Source organism: Dendropsophus ebraccatus, chromosome 1, assembly GCF_027789765.1.
Source record: "Dendropsophus ebraccatus isolate aDenEbr1 chromosome 1, aDenEbr1.pat, whole genome shotgun sequence".
Classification (NCBI taxonomy): Eukaryota; Metazoa; Chordata; class Amphibia; order Anura; family Hylidae; genus Dendropsophus; species Dendropsophus ebraccatus.
Window position 1 is genome coordinate 208,410,623 of NC_091454.1, and position 14,303 is coordinate 208,424,925.

Below are 14,303 nucleotides of genomic sequence, written 5' to 3' on the forward strand. Positions count from 1 at the left end.
GCTTTTTTCTCTCTTTCCCTTTTTTTATTTTGCCCTCCAAGAATACATGGCAAACTCTTTTCTCTTTCTGTTGTTAATACTTGAGATAAAGTCTCCTGAGAGACCAGCAAAAATTGCCGATGCTGACTGTATTTCAAGTCATCATAGCGGGGTATTGGGAAAAGTTTTCAATTAGCAATAATCACGCCTCAGTTTAACCTCATGGGCTATGATACTGCCACTGCGCAAAGCTAAAGGATGCTGGGCAGCCAAAATTCACCCCTCCCAGGGACAGCTCGTTAAAGCCGTGGCTAAACTCAAAGGAGCCCTCCCTTCCCCTGCTGCAAGGCATTCTGGGAGTTGTCCCACTGAGGAATCGGGGCTGCAGGCCCCTTTGTTCTCTCCTTCACGGCAACGCCCTTCCCCTTTTTGGCCTGCCAAGCACACATGGCAAGCTACTCCCTGCTTCCTCTTCTTCTGCTGTTGTTGTTAATACTCAAGATGCTCTGGTTTCTCTTCAGAACCTGTAAATCTTTCACCTTTTACTACAGGTTTCCGTGGAGAGGATCAATCCTGAACAGGGATCTACCTGCAGGGATTATTTTCATCAACATCTCAAGTCTTTCCTTCTGAGGGCTCCTCCACTGTGGATCTTTGAGTTGAGGAATTTTTGACGCAGAGGAAGAGCGGGATACATTTGCATAGCTCCACCCACTTGACAGAGCGGCTGGGAATTCTCTGCAAGATGACCACCATGGCCCCGCAGCAATGCCGACTTGGAGCCAAAGAAGACTGGCAAGTGGTAAGCAATTGTTCACTTAAATAAGGACTCTTCTGCCCCAGATGGTGATAAGCACTCGCCTCAAGCATTTTCTTTGGGGGACGTTTCAGGCCCTATATTTTCCCCCTGACTTGCTACAGACCCAAACTAAAGGATCCCGGGCAGCCAAAGCTCACCTCTCCCAAGGACAGCTCATCCAAGTGTCAAATGAGCCCACCCTTCCCCGCTGCAAGGCGTCCTGGAATACTGAAAAACGAAAGGATTGGCAACTGGCTGATGGAATGCTTTTTTCTCCCTTTCCCCTTTTTTATTTTGCCCGCCGAGAATACATGGCAAACTTTTTTCTCTTTCTGTTGTTAATACTTGAGATAAAGTCTCCTGAGAGACCAGCAAAAATTGCCGATGCTGACTGTATTTCAAGTCATCATGGCGGGGTATTGGGAAAAGTTTTCAATTAGCAATAATCACGCCTCGGTTTAACCTCATGGGCTATGATACTGCCACTGCGCAAAGCTAAAGGATGCTGGGCAGCCAAAGTTCACCGCTCCCAGGGACAGCTCGTTAAAGCCGTGGCTAAACTCAAAGGAGCCCTCCCTTCCCCTGCTGCAAGGCATTCTGGGAGTTGTCCCACTGAGGAATCGGGGCTGCAGGCCCCTTTGTTCTCTCCTTCACGGCAACGCCCTTCCCCTTTTTGGCCTGCCAAGCACACATGGCAAGCTACTCCCTGCTTCCTCTTCTTCTGCTGTTGTTGTTAATACTCAAGATGCTCTGGTTTCTCTTCAGAACCTGTAAATCTTTCACCTTTTACTACAGGTTTCCGTGGAGAGGATCAATCCTGAACAGGGATCTACCTGCAGGGATTATTTTCATCAACATCTCAAGTCTTTCCTTCTGAGGGCTCCTCCACTGTGGATCTTTGAGTTGAGGAATTTTTGACGCAGAGGAAGAGCGGGATAAATTTGCATAGCTCCACCCACTTGACAGAGCGGCTGGGAATTCTCTGCAAGATGACCACCATGGCCCCGCAGCAATGCCGACTTGGAGCCAAAGAAGACTGGCAAGTGGTAAGCAATTGTTCACTTAAATAAGGACTCTTCTGCCCCAGATGGCGATAAGCACTCGCCTCAAGCATTTTCTTTGGGGGACGCTTCAGGCCCTATATTTTCCCCCTGACTTGCTACAGACCCAAACTAAAGGATCCCGGGCAGCCAAAGCTCACCTCTCCCAGGGACAGCTCATCCAAGTGTCAAATGAGCCCACCCTTCCCCGCTGCAAGGCGTCCTGGAATACTGAAAAACGATAGGATTAGCAACTGCCTGATGGAATGCGTTTTTCTCCCTTTCCCCTTTTTTATTTTGCCCGCCGAGAATACATGGCAAACTTTTTTCTCTTTCTGTTGTTAATACTTGAGATAAAGTCTCCTGAGAGACCAGCAAAAATTGCCGACGCTGACTGTATTTCAAGTCATCATGGCGGGGTATTGGGAAAAGTTTTCAATTAGCAATAATCACGCCTCGGTTTAACCTCATGGGCTATGATACTGCCACTGCGCAAAGCTAAAAGATGCCGGGCAGCCAAAATTCACCCCTCCCAGGGACAGCTCGTTAAAGCCGTGGCTAAACTCAAAGGAGCCCTCCCTTCCCCTGCTGCAAGGCATTCTGGGAGTTGTCCCACTGAGGAATCGGGGCTGCAGACCCCTTTGTTCTCTCCTTCACAGCAACGCCCTTCCCCTTTTTGGCCTGCCAAGCACACATGGCAAGCTACTCCCTGCTTCTTCTTCTTCTGCTGTTGTTGTTAATACTCAAGATGCTCTGGTTTCTCTTCAGAACCTGTAAATCTTTCACCTTTTACTACAGGTTTCCGTGGAGAGGATCAATCCTGAACAGGGATCTACCTGCAGGGATTATTTTCATCAACATCTCAAGTCTTTCCTTCTGAGGGCTCCTCCACTGTGGATCTTTGAGTTGAGGAATTTTTGACGCAAAGGTAGAGCGGGATGAATTTGCATAGCTCCACCCACTTGACAGAGCGGCTGGGAATTCTCTGCAAAGATGACCACCATGGCCCCGCAGCAATGCCGACTTGGAGCCAAAGAAGACTGGCAAGTGGTAAGCAATTGTTCACTTAAATAAGGACTCTTCTGCCCCAGATGGCGGTAAGCACTCGCCTCAAGCATTTTCTTTGGGGGACGCTTCAGGCCCTATATTTTCCCCCTGTCTTGCTACAGACGCAAACTAAAGGATCCCGGGCAGCCAAAGCTCACCTCTCCCAGGGACAGCTCATCCAAGTGTCAAATGAGCCCACCCTTCCCCGCTGCAAGGCGTCCTGGAATACTGAAAAACGACAGGATTGGCAACTGCCTGAAGGAATGCTTTTATCTCTCTTTCCCCTTTTTTTATTTTGCCCGCCGAGAATACACGGCAAACTCTTTTCTCTTTCTGTTGTTAATACTTGAGATAAAGTCTCCTGAGACACCAGCAAAAATTGCCGATGCTGACTGTATTTCAAGTCATCATGGCGGGGTATTGGGAAAAGTTTTCAATTAGCAATAATCACGCCTCGGTTTAACCTCATGGGCTATGATACTGCCACTGCGCAAAGCTAAAGGATGCTGGGCAGCCAAAATTCACCCCTCCCAGGGACAGCTTGTTAAAGCCGTGGCTAAACTCAAAGGAGCCCTCCCTTCCCCTGCTGCAAGGCATTCTGGGAGTTGTCCCACTGAGGAATCGGGGCTGCATGCCCCTTTGTTCTCTCCTTCACGGCAACGCCCTTCCCCTTTTTGGCCTGCCAAGCACACATGGCAAGCTACTCCCTGCTTCTTCTTCTTCTTCTGCTGTTGTTGTTGTTAATACTCAAGATGCTCTGGTTTCTCTTCAGAACCTGTAAATCTTTCACTATTTACTACAGGTTTCCGTGGAGAGGATCAATCCTGAACAGGGATTATTTTCATCAACATCTCAAGTCTTTCCTTCTGAGGGCTCCTACACTGTGGATTTTTGAGTTGAGGAATTTTTGACGCAGAGGAAGAGCGGGATAAATTTGCATAGCTCCACCCACTTGACAGAGCGGCTGGGAATTCTTCGCAAGATGACCACCATGGCCCCGCAGCAATGCCGACTTGGAGCCAAAGAAGACTGGCAAGTGGTAAGCAATTGTTCACTTAAATAAGGACTCTTCTGCCCCAGATGGCGGTAAGCACTCGCCTCAAGCATTTTCTTTGGGGGACGCTTCAGGCCCTATATTTTCTCCCCGACTTGCTACAGACCCAAACTAAAGGACGCCAAAGCTCACCTCTCCCAGGGACAGCTAATCCAAGTGTCAAGTGAGCCCACCCTTCCCCGCTGCAAGGCCTCCTGGGAGCTGGCATACTGATAAACTGCAGAATTGGCAACTGCCTGCAGGTTGCTTTGTTCTCTCTTTCCCCTTTTTTATTTTGCCCGCCGAGAAGACACGGCAAACTCTTTTCTTTTTCTGTTGTTAATACTCGAGATAAAGTCTCCTGAGAGACCAGCAAAAATTGCCGATGCTGACTGTATTTCAAGTCATCATGGCGGGGTATTGGGAAAAGTTTTCAATTAGCAATAATCACGCCTCAGTTTAACCTCATGGGCTATGATACTGCCACTGCGCAAAGCTAAAGGATGCTGGGCAGCCAAAATTCACCCCTCCCAGGGACAGCTCGTTAAAGCTGTGGCTAAACTCAAAGGAGCCCTCCCTTCCCCTGCTGCAAGGCATTCTGGGAGTTGTCCCACTGAGGAATCGGGGCTGCAGACCCCTTTGTTCTCTCCTTCACGGCAATGCCCTTCCCCTTTTTGGCCTGCCAAGCACACATGGCAAGCTAATCCTTGCTTCTTCTTATTCTGTTGTTGTTAATACTCAAGATGCTCTGGTTTCTCTTCAGAACCTGTAAATCTTTCACCTTTTGCACAGCTCCACCAACTTGACAGAGCGGCTAGGAATTCTTCGGACGATGACCACCATGTCCCCGCAGCAATGCTGACTCGGAGCCAAAGAAGACTGGTTCACTTACATAAGAACTCTTCTGCTCAGATAGCGGTCAGCACTCGCCGCATGCATTTTCTTTGGGGAACGATTCAGGTCCCATGTTCTTCCCCGACATGTCACCGACCCAAGCTAAAGGATCCAGGCAGCCACAGCTCACCTCCCCCAGGGACAGCTCATCCAAATGTCAAATGAGCCCACCCTTCCACCCTACCTACACAACATTTTGTTCTCTTTCACCCTCTTTTTCTCCACTGAGCTGTCTTGCAGCACAGGGCTCCAAAGAATTCTTCTTTTTTCCCCTTTACAACTATCATTTAAAAAATGGAGACAACTATTTTTTTATATTCATTTTTTATTGCAGGAATATATATATTTAGTCAAATTGAATGTCTCTGTTTTTTCGCTTTTGATATTTAGCATCCTGCTGTAAATCTGCTCAAATCCTTTCCTGTGCAGTGATTTCTCCACGCAACCCTGTGAGTGACGAAGAAGAAAACAGTATAATTATTTTTTATTTCTTAATAATGTAAATATGTTATATTAGTTTAAAGGACAACCAACTAGGACATGAAAGATCAATGTTGGCTTCAGTTAAGTTTGTCCCCACAATTTCTTTATCTTTTCATTAAAGATTTCTCCACAAAAAAGTTTTTAAACACATTAACATATAGAAGGCATGTAACAGTTATTGACCGCAAAAATGGGCCAAGAAAAACCATACAATTTACCGAAAGAGAGGCCCACATGGCCTCCAGCAGAAAATAGATGGGCTAAGTACAAAAGTCCATTTCACATCGTGGGTAAACTGCAGTTTCAGCCCATCTTCAAAGAACATTTAACAAACAAACCCCCCTCTCCCAATCTCGCGGACCGACCCCTCACATTTCCCAGATACAAAACAATAATCTGGTCTCAGGTTATGCTGAAAGAGCATTTTAGAAATTATGAAGAGTCTAGATTGTTCAGTTTTGATATGGTGAATCATTACTTACTTACTTACTTAAAGGTGCTACAAAAACATGACCACTTTCTTCCAGAGACAGCCTTACTCTTTTCTCCAGATTGGGTGGGGTTTTGCTGCTCAGTTCCATTGTAGTGAATGGAGCTTAAAGGGGTAGTGCGGCGCTAAGAAATTATTCACAAAATTACACACATTACAAAGTTATACAACTTTGTAATGTATGTTATGTATGTAAATCACCATCTTCTCCGTGTTCCCCCACCCCCGCACGCGGACCCGGAAGTGTAGTGTACCATACATACCTGACGCGCGTCGTCCCTGTCCCCGATCTTCTGTCAACGACGTAATCTTCGGGAGCACAGTTATGCTCAGTCAATCGCGGCTAAGCAGCTGATGACACGGCAGAGGGGGGCCAGCTTCAAGGACGGCTGCAGCGATTCGGCCGGCCTCCCGAAGATTACGTCGTTGACAGAAGATCGAGGACGGGGACGACGCGCGTCAGGTATGTATGGTACACTACACTTCCGGGTCCACGTGCGGGGGTGGGGGAACACAGGGAAGGGGTCGATTCACATACATAACATACATTACAAAGTTGTATAACTGTGTAATGTGTGTTATTTTGTGAATAATTTCTTAGCGCCGCACTACCCCTTTAATTGCATACCACACCTGAACCGGAGACAGGAGTCGTGTTGTCTGTGAAAGAAATGGGTTATGTTTTTGTAGCACTGGATAACCATTTTAACCCCTTAATGACCGCAGGTGTACATTTACGCCCCCACTGCCTGTGCCTTAACGCAGGAGGGCGTAAATGTACGCCCTGCCTGGGTACCTTGCTATGGAGCGGCCTCACGAGCAGAGCTCGCCTCATAGCGGGTAAGGACTGGCTGCTATCTGCCCTCAATGCCATTAACCCCTTAAACGCGCCACAGCATTTAAGTATAAGTGACCGGAGCATCTCACTTAGCGATTGGGACCCCCGCAGTGTGTCTGCGGGGGTCCCGATGGCATTTATTGACTGCCGGAAGTCTATTACCTTCCTCCATGCAGTCAGGTCTGCAGTCTTCTGATAGAGTCTGCTACAGGCAGGCTCTATCAGAAGATCGCAGATTACACTGATCCCTGCTATGCTATGGCATAGCAATGATCAGTGAATGTAAACTAATGTAATAATGTAAAAGTCCCCTAAGGGGACTTAAAAAGCCTAAAAAAAAAAATTTATAAAAGTTTTGTTAAATGCCCCAAAGCCCCTCCCCAATAAAAGTTAAAGTCACCCCCCTTCCCATTTTATACACATAAAAATAATAAAGTTAATTAACATATAATATACTGTAGCATGCGGAATCTTCCAATCTATTAAAATAAAGCAATATTTGAACAAAACGCGTTAAAAAATGCATAGATTGCTTTTTTTAAATGACATTTTATGTATAAAAATTAATAAAAAGCGATCAATATGTTTGATCTAGAAAAAAATGTTACTCATAAAAACTAGAGATCATGACACAAAAAACGACACCCCATACAACCCCATAGGTGAAAAAAATAAATGCGCTATAGGAGTTACAATAGGGCCATTTTAAATATGCCTATTTGAAAAAAAAAAAGTTTAGTTTAGTTAGAAAACCTAATAAACATGCCCATCGCTGTTTTCAGAATGACCTATAGAATAAAGAAAAAATGCCAGTTTTACCGTAAAGTACATTACGTAAACATGGAAGCCCCCCAAAATTTGCGGAATTGTAATTTGTGGCCCAAGTTCCAAAAATGATATTTTGGGGGTTCTGTCGTTCATTTTATGGCAGATTAAAAGTACACCTGCTCCTGAAAAGAACAAGCCCTCATATGGCCCTGTAGGTAGTAAAATGAAAGAGTTAATGGTCTTAGGTGAGAAGGAAAAAACGAAAACGCAAAAGTGACAATTGGCCCGATCCTTAAGGCCATTTCAGGCTCGGTCCTTAAGGGTTCAATCTAACTGCTCCTCCCCCCTCGCCATATCATTTTCAGTATCCTCTTGTAACATATGCTCTGAGTAAAAAGAAAATTGCCCACAAGGACATCAACCAAGTATTGATGGTACAAGCTTTTGTACCGCACACCGTAAATCAGATCATCAAGACGCTGGATCTATGTAAACAAGAAAATGCCCCTTTATTGTGTTGTCCAGTGGAGGTTAAAAGGGGCATTTTCACACCGATCAAGCTTGTATGGCGTATCAACAATTCTAAAAAGACAATATTCCTTATAAATTATTTGAAAATCTTACCAAGCTTTAATGCCCAGGGGGTCCCTCACAACCCTTTTAGCACACTCAATGTCATCATTAATGTTATCATTCAAGAGACCTAAAAATAAGGAATAATAGTAAGTTAGGCCTGGGTTATCAAGGAAGAATTTAATAACTGATACCCATGATGTTTATATACGACCTTAGAAAGATAATTGAACATTTACAAATCTATGATTGCTAGGACCTCTGCCCTTTGCTAGAATACGAGTTCTGAGACCCTATTCTGGACTAGTTAAAAGTCTGCGGTGGTCACTCATGTGCACTGCCACTCAATATAAAGTCTATGGGGCTGGCAGAGATAGGTGAGTATAGTGCTCAGTTATGTCCTTCAGTCCTATAGACTTTAATAACAACAGTAATGTTCTTTGAAGCTATTTTGCAATGAGGGTCTTGTTACTAAAAATCTGTTCTGGATAAGGGGATGCAGGGCCGTCTTAACAAAACTATGGGCCCCTGGGCACAGCTGTGAACTGGGCCCCCCGACCCAAGATCAAGTCCCTGCATCCCCCTCCCCCCTATCCTTGTGCTGTGCAGCCCCATGTGGGTGTATATTGTACTGTATGGTTCTGTATGGGTGTATATGGTACTGTATGGTTCTGTATGAGTGTATATTGTACTGTATGGTTCTGTATGGGTGTATATTGTACTGTATGGTTCTGTATGGATGTATATTGTTCTGTATGGTTCTGTATGGGTGTATATTGTATTGTATGGTTCTGTATGGGTGTATATTGTACTGTATGGTTCTGTATAGATGTATATTGTTCTGTATGGTTCTGCATGGGTGTATATTGTACTGTATGAGTGCATATTGTACTGTATGGCTCTGTATGGGTGTATATTGTACTGTATGGTTCTGTAAGGGTGTATATTGTACTGTATGAGTGTATATTGTACTGTATGGTTCTGTATGGGTGTATATTGTACTGTATAGTTCTGTATGGGTGTATATTGTACTGTATGGCTCTGTATGGGTGTATATTGTACTGCATGGTTCTGTATGGGTGTATATTGTACAGTATGGTTCTGTATGGGTGTATATTGTACAGTATGGTTCTGTATGGGTGTATATGGTACTGTATGGTTCTGTATGGGTGTATATTGTATTGTATGGTTCTGTATGGGTGTATATTGTACTGTATGGCTCTGTATGGGTGTATATTGTACTGTATGGTTCTGTAAGGGTGTATATTGTACTGTATCAGTGTATATTGTACTGTATGGTTCTGTATGGGTGTATATTGTACTGTATGGTTCTGTATGGGTGTATATTGTACTGTATGGTTCTGTATGGGTGTATATGGTACTGTATGGTTCTGTATGGGTGTATATTGTACTGTATGGTTCTGTATGGGTGTATATTGTACTGTATGGCTCCGTATGGGTGTATATTGTACTGCATGGTTCTGTATGGGTGTATATTGTACTGTATGGTTCTGTATGGGTGTATATTGTACTGTATAGTTCTGTATGGGTGTATATGGTACTGTATGGTTCTGTATGGGTGTATATTGTACTGTATGGTTCTGTATGGGTGTATATTGTACTATATGAGTGTATATTGTACTGTATGGTTCTGTATGAGTGTATATTGTACTATATGGCTCTGTATGGGTGTATATTGTACTGTATGGTTCTGTATGGGTGTATATTGTACTGTATGGTTCTGTATGGGTGTATATGGTACTGTATGGTTCTGTATGGGTGTATATTGTACTGTATGGTTCTGTATGGGTGTATATGGTACTGTATGGTTCTGTATAGGTGTATGGGTGTTCTGTAGTGCAAACCTGGCCCTACATGTAGTCTGTGTGGGGTAAAGCAGCCTGAAGGAGAGAACACAGCAGTCTGGAGGGGGGGGGGGGGGTGCACATTGCAGCTTGGGAGGTACAGATTAGCTACAGGTGGACAGGGGCAAAGCAGCCTGAGGGAGAGGGGGCAGCTATAGGGGGAACAGGGGTAGGGTTGTGTGTATGTGTGTGTTTTCTTCTCTCAGCCCAGATATACAGACTCCCCCCTCTTCTCTGTCCCGACCTCGTTGCTATCTACAGCCCCAGGTACCTGACATTTCCTCCAGTGGAGCACAGGACAGGAGCCAGGTAGGAGCCCTGTAGCTACAATCTTCTGATCCGTAGTCAGACGCGTTAGCAGCCTGTAGCCCACTGCCCTGCGGAGACACCCATAGATAACCCCCAATCGCACTCGGCAACGTCCCGCGCAGGATCTAGAGTGGTACCCTTGCCATATGGGGCTCGCATTAACGGGGAGCGGCTGTTTGAAAAATCAGGACGGCCCTGCAGTTTTAGCTGAGGAGAGGAGAGTCCACGTGCAGGTGATGCCATCAGAGCCTCAAAGCAATGCACTGGGGCCCTAGGGGGTAAAGAGGCTCAACAAGGGCTTCTTTGATGAAGCCACTTGGTGGCTCCTGGCGCCCATGGCATAGGATTTTGGCATTGAATGGGAAAGACGGCTGGGGCTGTCTTCTCAAGAGGTCTTCGAAGAATGTCAGACAAGAATAGGCGAGGATTTTGCCTATTTTGAGCCTATATTGTAAACTCACGACCTTGCAGATTTTTAAACTGACGCGCTACCTACTGATGATAAGGAGGCATGCGGCTGAACCTGATCCCGACGTCAAACCGTCGAGCTGATGGCTCGGCGGCATACAGCAGCCCTGGCGGTGGCCGAGAATTTGTCACATAGATACCGCCTTTGCAGCACACACCGCATCTCTTCCCATATGGTAGAGCGGTTACCCAGGATCCTGGTTTCCAGGCGGCACCCGGGGTCTCGACCTTCCACGGAAGGGGAATGAAGCTTTTCAAATGACGAAGCCTCGGGGTGGTTGAAAATTGCGATATTCGAAAAAGTTTCAGAAGACGGCTGCGTTTAGCTCTTGATTTTGTCCATGCGCAGAGCCACGACTAGTCCTGGTGGTTCAAAGCCAAAGCGGGACGCCCGAGGTATAATAAAACGTCCACAAGGCCTTCATGGTGCTACTACGGGAAGCCAGACTGGTGTGCCCCCCAAAAGCTGCACAGCAAGGAGTGTGATGCCGTGACCCGGATTCGAACAATCATGCTGCTGGTTCCCACAAATAAAATCTACTGAACCATTTTCTTTCACGGCTCGAGCACTTTCGAGTTCAGGTAGGAGTCGAACCTACAATCTTCTGATCCGTCAGTCAGACGCGTTATCCATTGCGCCACTGGCCCTGCGGAGACACACCCAAGACAGCCCTCTTGGAATCGCATCATTGCACCACCCGCGCTACCCATCTGAAATATTGGTACCCTTGCCATTGTTGGCTCGCATTTCCCGGGAGCGGCTGTTTGTAGGCAATCGGCGCCACCTGCGTTTTAGCTTAGGATTTAGTCCACGTGCAGGTGATGTACATAGAGCCTCGACATGTTAGCAAACCTGGGGCCTAGGTGGTAAAGAGTCATTAGGGCTTCATGATGAAGCCACTTGGTTGGCTCCTGGCGCCGATGGCAAAGATTTTGGCATTGAATGGGAAAGAGCTGGAGCTGTGCAGTCAAGAGGGAGCGAAGAATGTCAGGACAAAGAGGCGAGGAATGCCCCGTGTGAGGATCGAACTCACGACCTTCAGATTATGAGACTGACGCGCTACCTACTGCGCTAACGAGGCATGCGGCTGCCTGATCCCGACGTCGCCGTCGAGCTGATGGCTCGGCGGCATACAGCAGCCCTGGCGGTTGGCTGAATTTGTCACGTCATCCGCCAGCACACACCGCATCTCTTCCCATATGGTCTAGCGGTTAGGATTCCTGGTTTTCACCCAGGCGGCCCCGGGTTCGACTCCCGGTATGGGAATGAAGCTTTTCCTAGGGGAAGCCTCGGGGTAGTTGTTTGCGGGTAAAAAGTCAGAAGACGGCTGCGTTTTAGCTCTTGATTTTGTCCATGCGCAGAAGACGTCCTGGAGGTTCAAAGCCAAAGCGGACCCCGAGGGTGAAGGAGGTCCACAAGGCCTTCATGGTGCGTGGGACGGGAAGCAGACTCCCCAACCCCCCAAAAAAGGCAAGCAAGGAGTCGATGCCGTGACCCGGATTCGAACCGGGGTTGCTGCGGCCACAACGCAGAGTACTAACCACTATACGATCACGGCAGCACCGACGAGCCAGGTAGGAGTCGAACCTACAATCTTCTGATCCGTAGTCAGACGCGTTATCCATTGCGCCACTGGCCCTGCTGAGACACCCAAGAGGGCCCCGGAATCGCACTCGGCAACGGCCGCGCACCCATCTAGAGTGGTACCCTGCCATATGGGGCTCGCATTTCCCGGAGCGGCTGTTTGAAAAATCGGACGCCACCTGCGTTTTAGCTGTGGATTTAGTCCACGTGCAGGTGATGCCATAGAGCCTCAAAGCAAACCTGGGGCCCTAGTGGTAAAGAGGTCAACAAGGGCTTCATGATGAAGCCACTTGGTTTGGCTCCTGGCGCCGATGGCAAAGATTTTGGCATTGAATGGGAAAGAGCTGGAGCTGTGCAGTCAAGAGGGAGCGAAGAATGTCAGACAAAAGAGGCGAGGAATGCCCCGTGTGAGGATCGAACTCACGACCTTCAGATTATGAGACTGACGCGCTACCTACTGCGCTAACGAGGCATGCGGCTGCCTGTTCCCGACGTCGCCGTCGAGCTGATGGCTCGGCGGCATACAGCAGCCCTGGCGGTGGCTGAATTTGTCACGTCATCCGCCAGCACACACCGCATCTCTTCCCATATGGTCTAGCGGTTAGGATTCCTGGTTTTCACCCAGGCGGCCGGGTTCGACTCCCGGTATGGGAATGAAGCTTTTCCTAGGGAAGCCTCGGGGTGGTTGTTTGCGGGTAAAAAGTCAGAAGACGGCTGCGTTTTTAGCTCTTGATTTTGTCCATGCGCAGAAGACGTCCTGGAGGTTCAAAGCCAAGCGGACCCGAGGTGTGAAGGAGGTCCACAAGGCCTTCATGGTGCGGTGGGACGGGAAGCAGTACTCCCCAACCCCCCAAAAAAGGCAAGCAAGGAGTCCGATGCCGGACCCGGATTCGAACGGGGTTGCTGCGGCCACAACGCAGAGTACTAACCACTATACGATCACGGCAGCACCGACGAGGCCAGGTCGGAGTCGAAACCTACAATCTTCTGATCCGTAGTCAGACGCGTATACCATTGCGCCACTGGCCACTGCGGAGACACCCAAGACGGCCCCGGAATCGCACTCGGCAACGGCCGCGCACCCATCTAGAGTGGTACCCTTGCCATATGGGCTCGCATTTCCCGGGAGCGGCTGTTTGAAAAATCGGACGCCACCTGCGTTTTAGCTGTGGATTTAGTCCACGTGCAGGTGATGCCATAGAGCCTCAAAGCAAACCTGGGGCCCATAGGTGGTAAGAGGTCAAACAAGGGCTTCATGATGAAGCCACTTGGTTTGGCTCCTGGCGCCGATGGCAAAGATTTTGGCATTGAATGGGAAGAGCTGGAGCTGTGCAGTCAAGAGGGAGCGAAGAATGTCAGGACAAAAGAGGCGAGGAATGCCCCGTGTGAGGATCGAACTCACGACCTTCAGATTATGAGACTGACGCGCTACCTACTGCGCTAACGAGGCATGCGGCTGCCTGATCCGACGTCGCCGTCGAGCTGATGGCTCGGCGGCATACAGCAGCCCTGGCGGTGGCTGAATTTGTCACGTCATCCGCCAGCACACACCGCATCTCTTCCCATATGGTCTAGCGGTTAGGATTCCTGGTTTTCACCCAGGCGGCCCGGGTTCGACTCCGGTTATGGGAATGAAGCTTTTCCTAGGGAAGCCTCGGTGTGGCTGTTTGCGGGTTAAAAAGTCAGAAGACGGCTGCGTTTTTAGCTCTTGATTTTGCCATGCGCAGAAGACGTCCTGGAGGTTCAAAGCCAAAGCGGACCCCGACGTGTGAAGGAGGTCCACAAGGCCTTCATGGTGCGTGGGACGGGAAGCAGACTCCCCAACCCCCCAAAAAGGCAAGCAAGGAGTCGATGCCGTGACCCGGATTCGAACCGGGGTTGCTGCGGCCACAACGCAGAGTACTAACCACTATACGATCACGGCATGCACCGACGAGCCAGGTAGGAGTCGAACCTACAATCTTCTGATCCGTAGTCAGACGCGTTATCCATTGCGCCACTGGCCTTGCGGAGACACCCAAGACGGCCCCGGAATCGCACTCGGCAACGGCCGCGCACCCATCTAGAGTGGTACCCTTTGCCATATGGGGCTCGCATTTCCCGGGAGCGGCTGTTTTGAAAAATCGGACGCC

The 14,303-nt window shown here is 48.1% G+C and overlaps 17 non-coding genes across 17 annotated transcripts; 5 read left to right on the forward strand and 12 right to left on the reverse strand.

The window, feature by feature from the left end:
* Positions 1 to 91: 91 nt before the first annotated feature.
* Positions 92 to 232, reverse strand: LOC138781321 (U4 spliceosomal RNA). The gene has a single exon (XR_011361466.1). It is a non-coding gene; the product is annotated as a U4 spliceosomal RNA (small nuclear RNA).
* A 248-nt stretch (positions 233 to 480) lies between these two features.
* LOC138781801 (U5 spliceosomal RNA) lies at positions 481 to 594 on the forward strand. Its single transcript, XR_011361524.1, has one exon. It is a non-coding gene; the product is annotated as a U5 spliceosomal RNA (small nuclear RNA).
* Positions 595 to 1,134: 540 nt separating this feature from the next.
* LOC138781064 (U4 spliceosomal RNA) lies at positions 1,135 to 1,275 on the reverse strand. The gene has a single exon (XR_011361385.1). It is a non-coding gene; the product is annotated as a U4 spliceosomal RNA (small nuclear RNA).
* A 248-nt stretch (positions 1,276 to 1,523) lies between these two features.
* Positions 1,524 to 1,637, forward strand: LOC138781802 (U5 spliceosomal RNA). Its single transcript, XR_011361525.1, has one exon. It is a non-coding gene; the product is annotated as a U5 spliceosomal RNA (small nuclear RNA).
* Positions 1,638 to 2,177: 540 nt separating this feature from the next.
* On the reverse strand, positions 2,178 to 2,318 carry LOC138781100 (U4 spliceosomal RNA). Its single transcript, XR_011361416.1, has one exon. It is a non-coding gene; the product is annotated as a U4 spliceosomal RNA (small nuclear RNA).
* Positions 2,319 to 2,566: 248 nt separating this feature from the next.
* LOC138781803 (U5 spliceosomal RNA) lies at positions 2,567 to 2,680 on the forward strand. Its single transcript, XR_011361526.1, has one exon. It is a non-coding gene; the product is annotated as a U5 spliceosomal RNA (small nuclear RNA).
* A 542-nt stretch (positions 2,681 to 3,222) lies between these two features.
* On the reverse strand, positions 3,223 to 3,363 carry LOC138781377 (U4 spliceosomal RNA). Its single transcript, XR_011361471.1, has one exon. It is a non-coding gene; the product is annotated as a U4 spliceosomal RNA (small nuclear RNA).
* An 892-nt stretch (positions 3,364 to 4,255) lies between these two features.
* LOC138781167 (U4 spliceosomal RNA) lies at positions 4,256 to 4,396 on the reverse strand. Its single transcript, XR_011361448.1, has one exon. It is a non-coding gene; the product is annotated as a U4 spliceosomal RNA (small nuclear RNA).
* Positions 4,397 to 11,595: 7,199 nt separating this feature from the next.
* Positions 11,596 to 11,668, reverse strand: TRNAM-CAU (transfer RNA methionine (anticodon CAU)). The gene has a single exon. It is a non-coding gene; the product is annotated as a tRNA-Met (tRNA).
* Positions 11,669 to 11,780: 112 nt separating this feature from the next.
* On the forward strand, positions 11,781 to 11,853 carry TRNAE-UUC (transfer RNA glutamic acid (anticodon UUC)). Its single transcript has one exon. It is a non-coding gene; the product is annotated as a tRNA-Glu (tRNA).
* Positions 11,854 to 12,073: 220 nt separating this feature from the next.
* Positions 12,074 to 12,145, reverse strand: TRNAH-GUG (transfer RNA histidin (anticodon GUG)). The gene has a single exon. It is a non-coding gene; the product is annotated as a tRNA-His (tRNA).
* An 8-nt stretch (positions 12,146 to 12,153) lies between these two features.
* TRNAR-ACG (transfer RNA arginine (anticodon ACG)) lies at positions 12,154 to 12,226 on the reverse strand. Its single transcript has one exon. It is a non-coding gene; the product is annotated as a tRNA-Arg (tRNA).
* Positions 12,227 to 12,570: 344 nt separating this feature from the next.
* TRNAM-CAU (transfer RNA methionine (anticodon CAU)) lies at positions 12,571 to 12,643 on the reverse strand. The gene has a single exon. It is a non-coding gene; the product is annotated as a tRNA-Met (tRNA).
* Positions 12,644 to 12,754: 111 nt separating this feature from the next.
* Positions 12,755 to 12,825, forward strand: TRNAE-UUC (transfer RNA glutamic acid (anticodon UUC)). The gene has a single exon. It is a non-coding gene; the product is annotated as a tRNA-Glu (tRNA).
* Positions 12,826 to 13,548: 723 nt separating this feature from the next.
* On the reverse strand, positions 13,549 to 13,621 carry TRNAM-CAU (transfer RNA methionine (anticodon CAU)). The gene has a single exon. It is a non-coding gene; the product is annotated as a tRNA-Met (tRNA).
* Positions 13,622 to 14,023: 402 nt separating this feature from the next.
* TRNAH-GUG (transfer RNA histidin (anticodon GUG)) lies at positions 14,024 to 14,095 on the reverse strand. Its single transcript has one exon. It is a non-coding gene; the product is annotated as a tRNA-His (tRNA).
* A 9-nt stretch (positions 14,096 to 14,104) lies between these two features.
* On the reverse strand, positions 14,105 to 14,177 carry TRNAR-ACG (transfer RNA arginine (anticodon ACG)). Its single transcript has one exon. It is a non-coding gene; the product is annotated as a tRNA-Arg (tRNA).
* Positions 14,178 to 14,303: the final 126 nt, after the last annotated feature.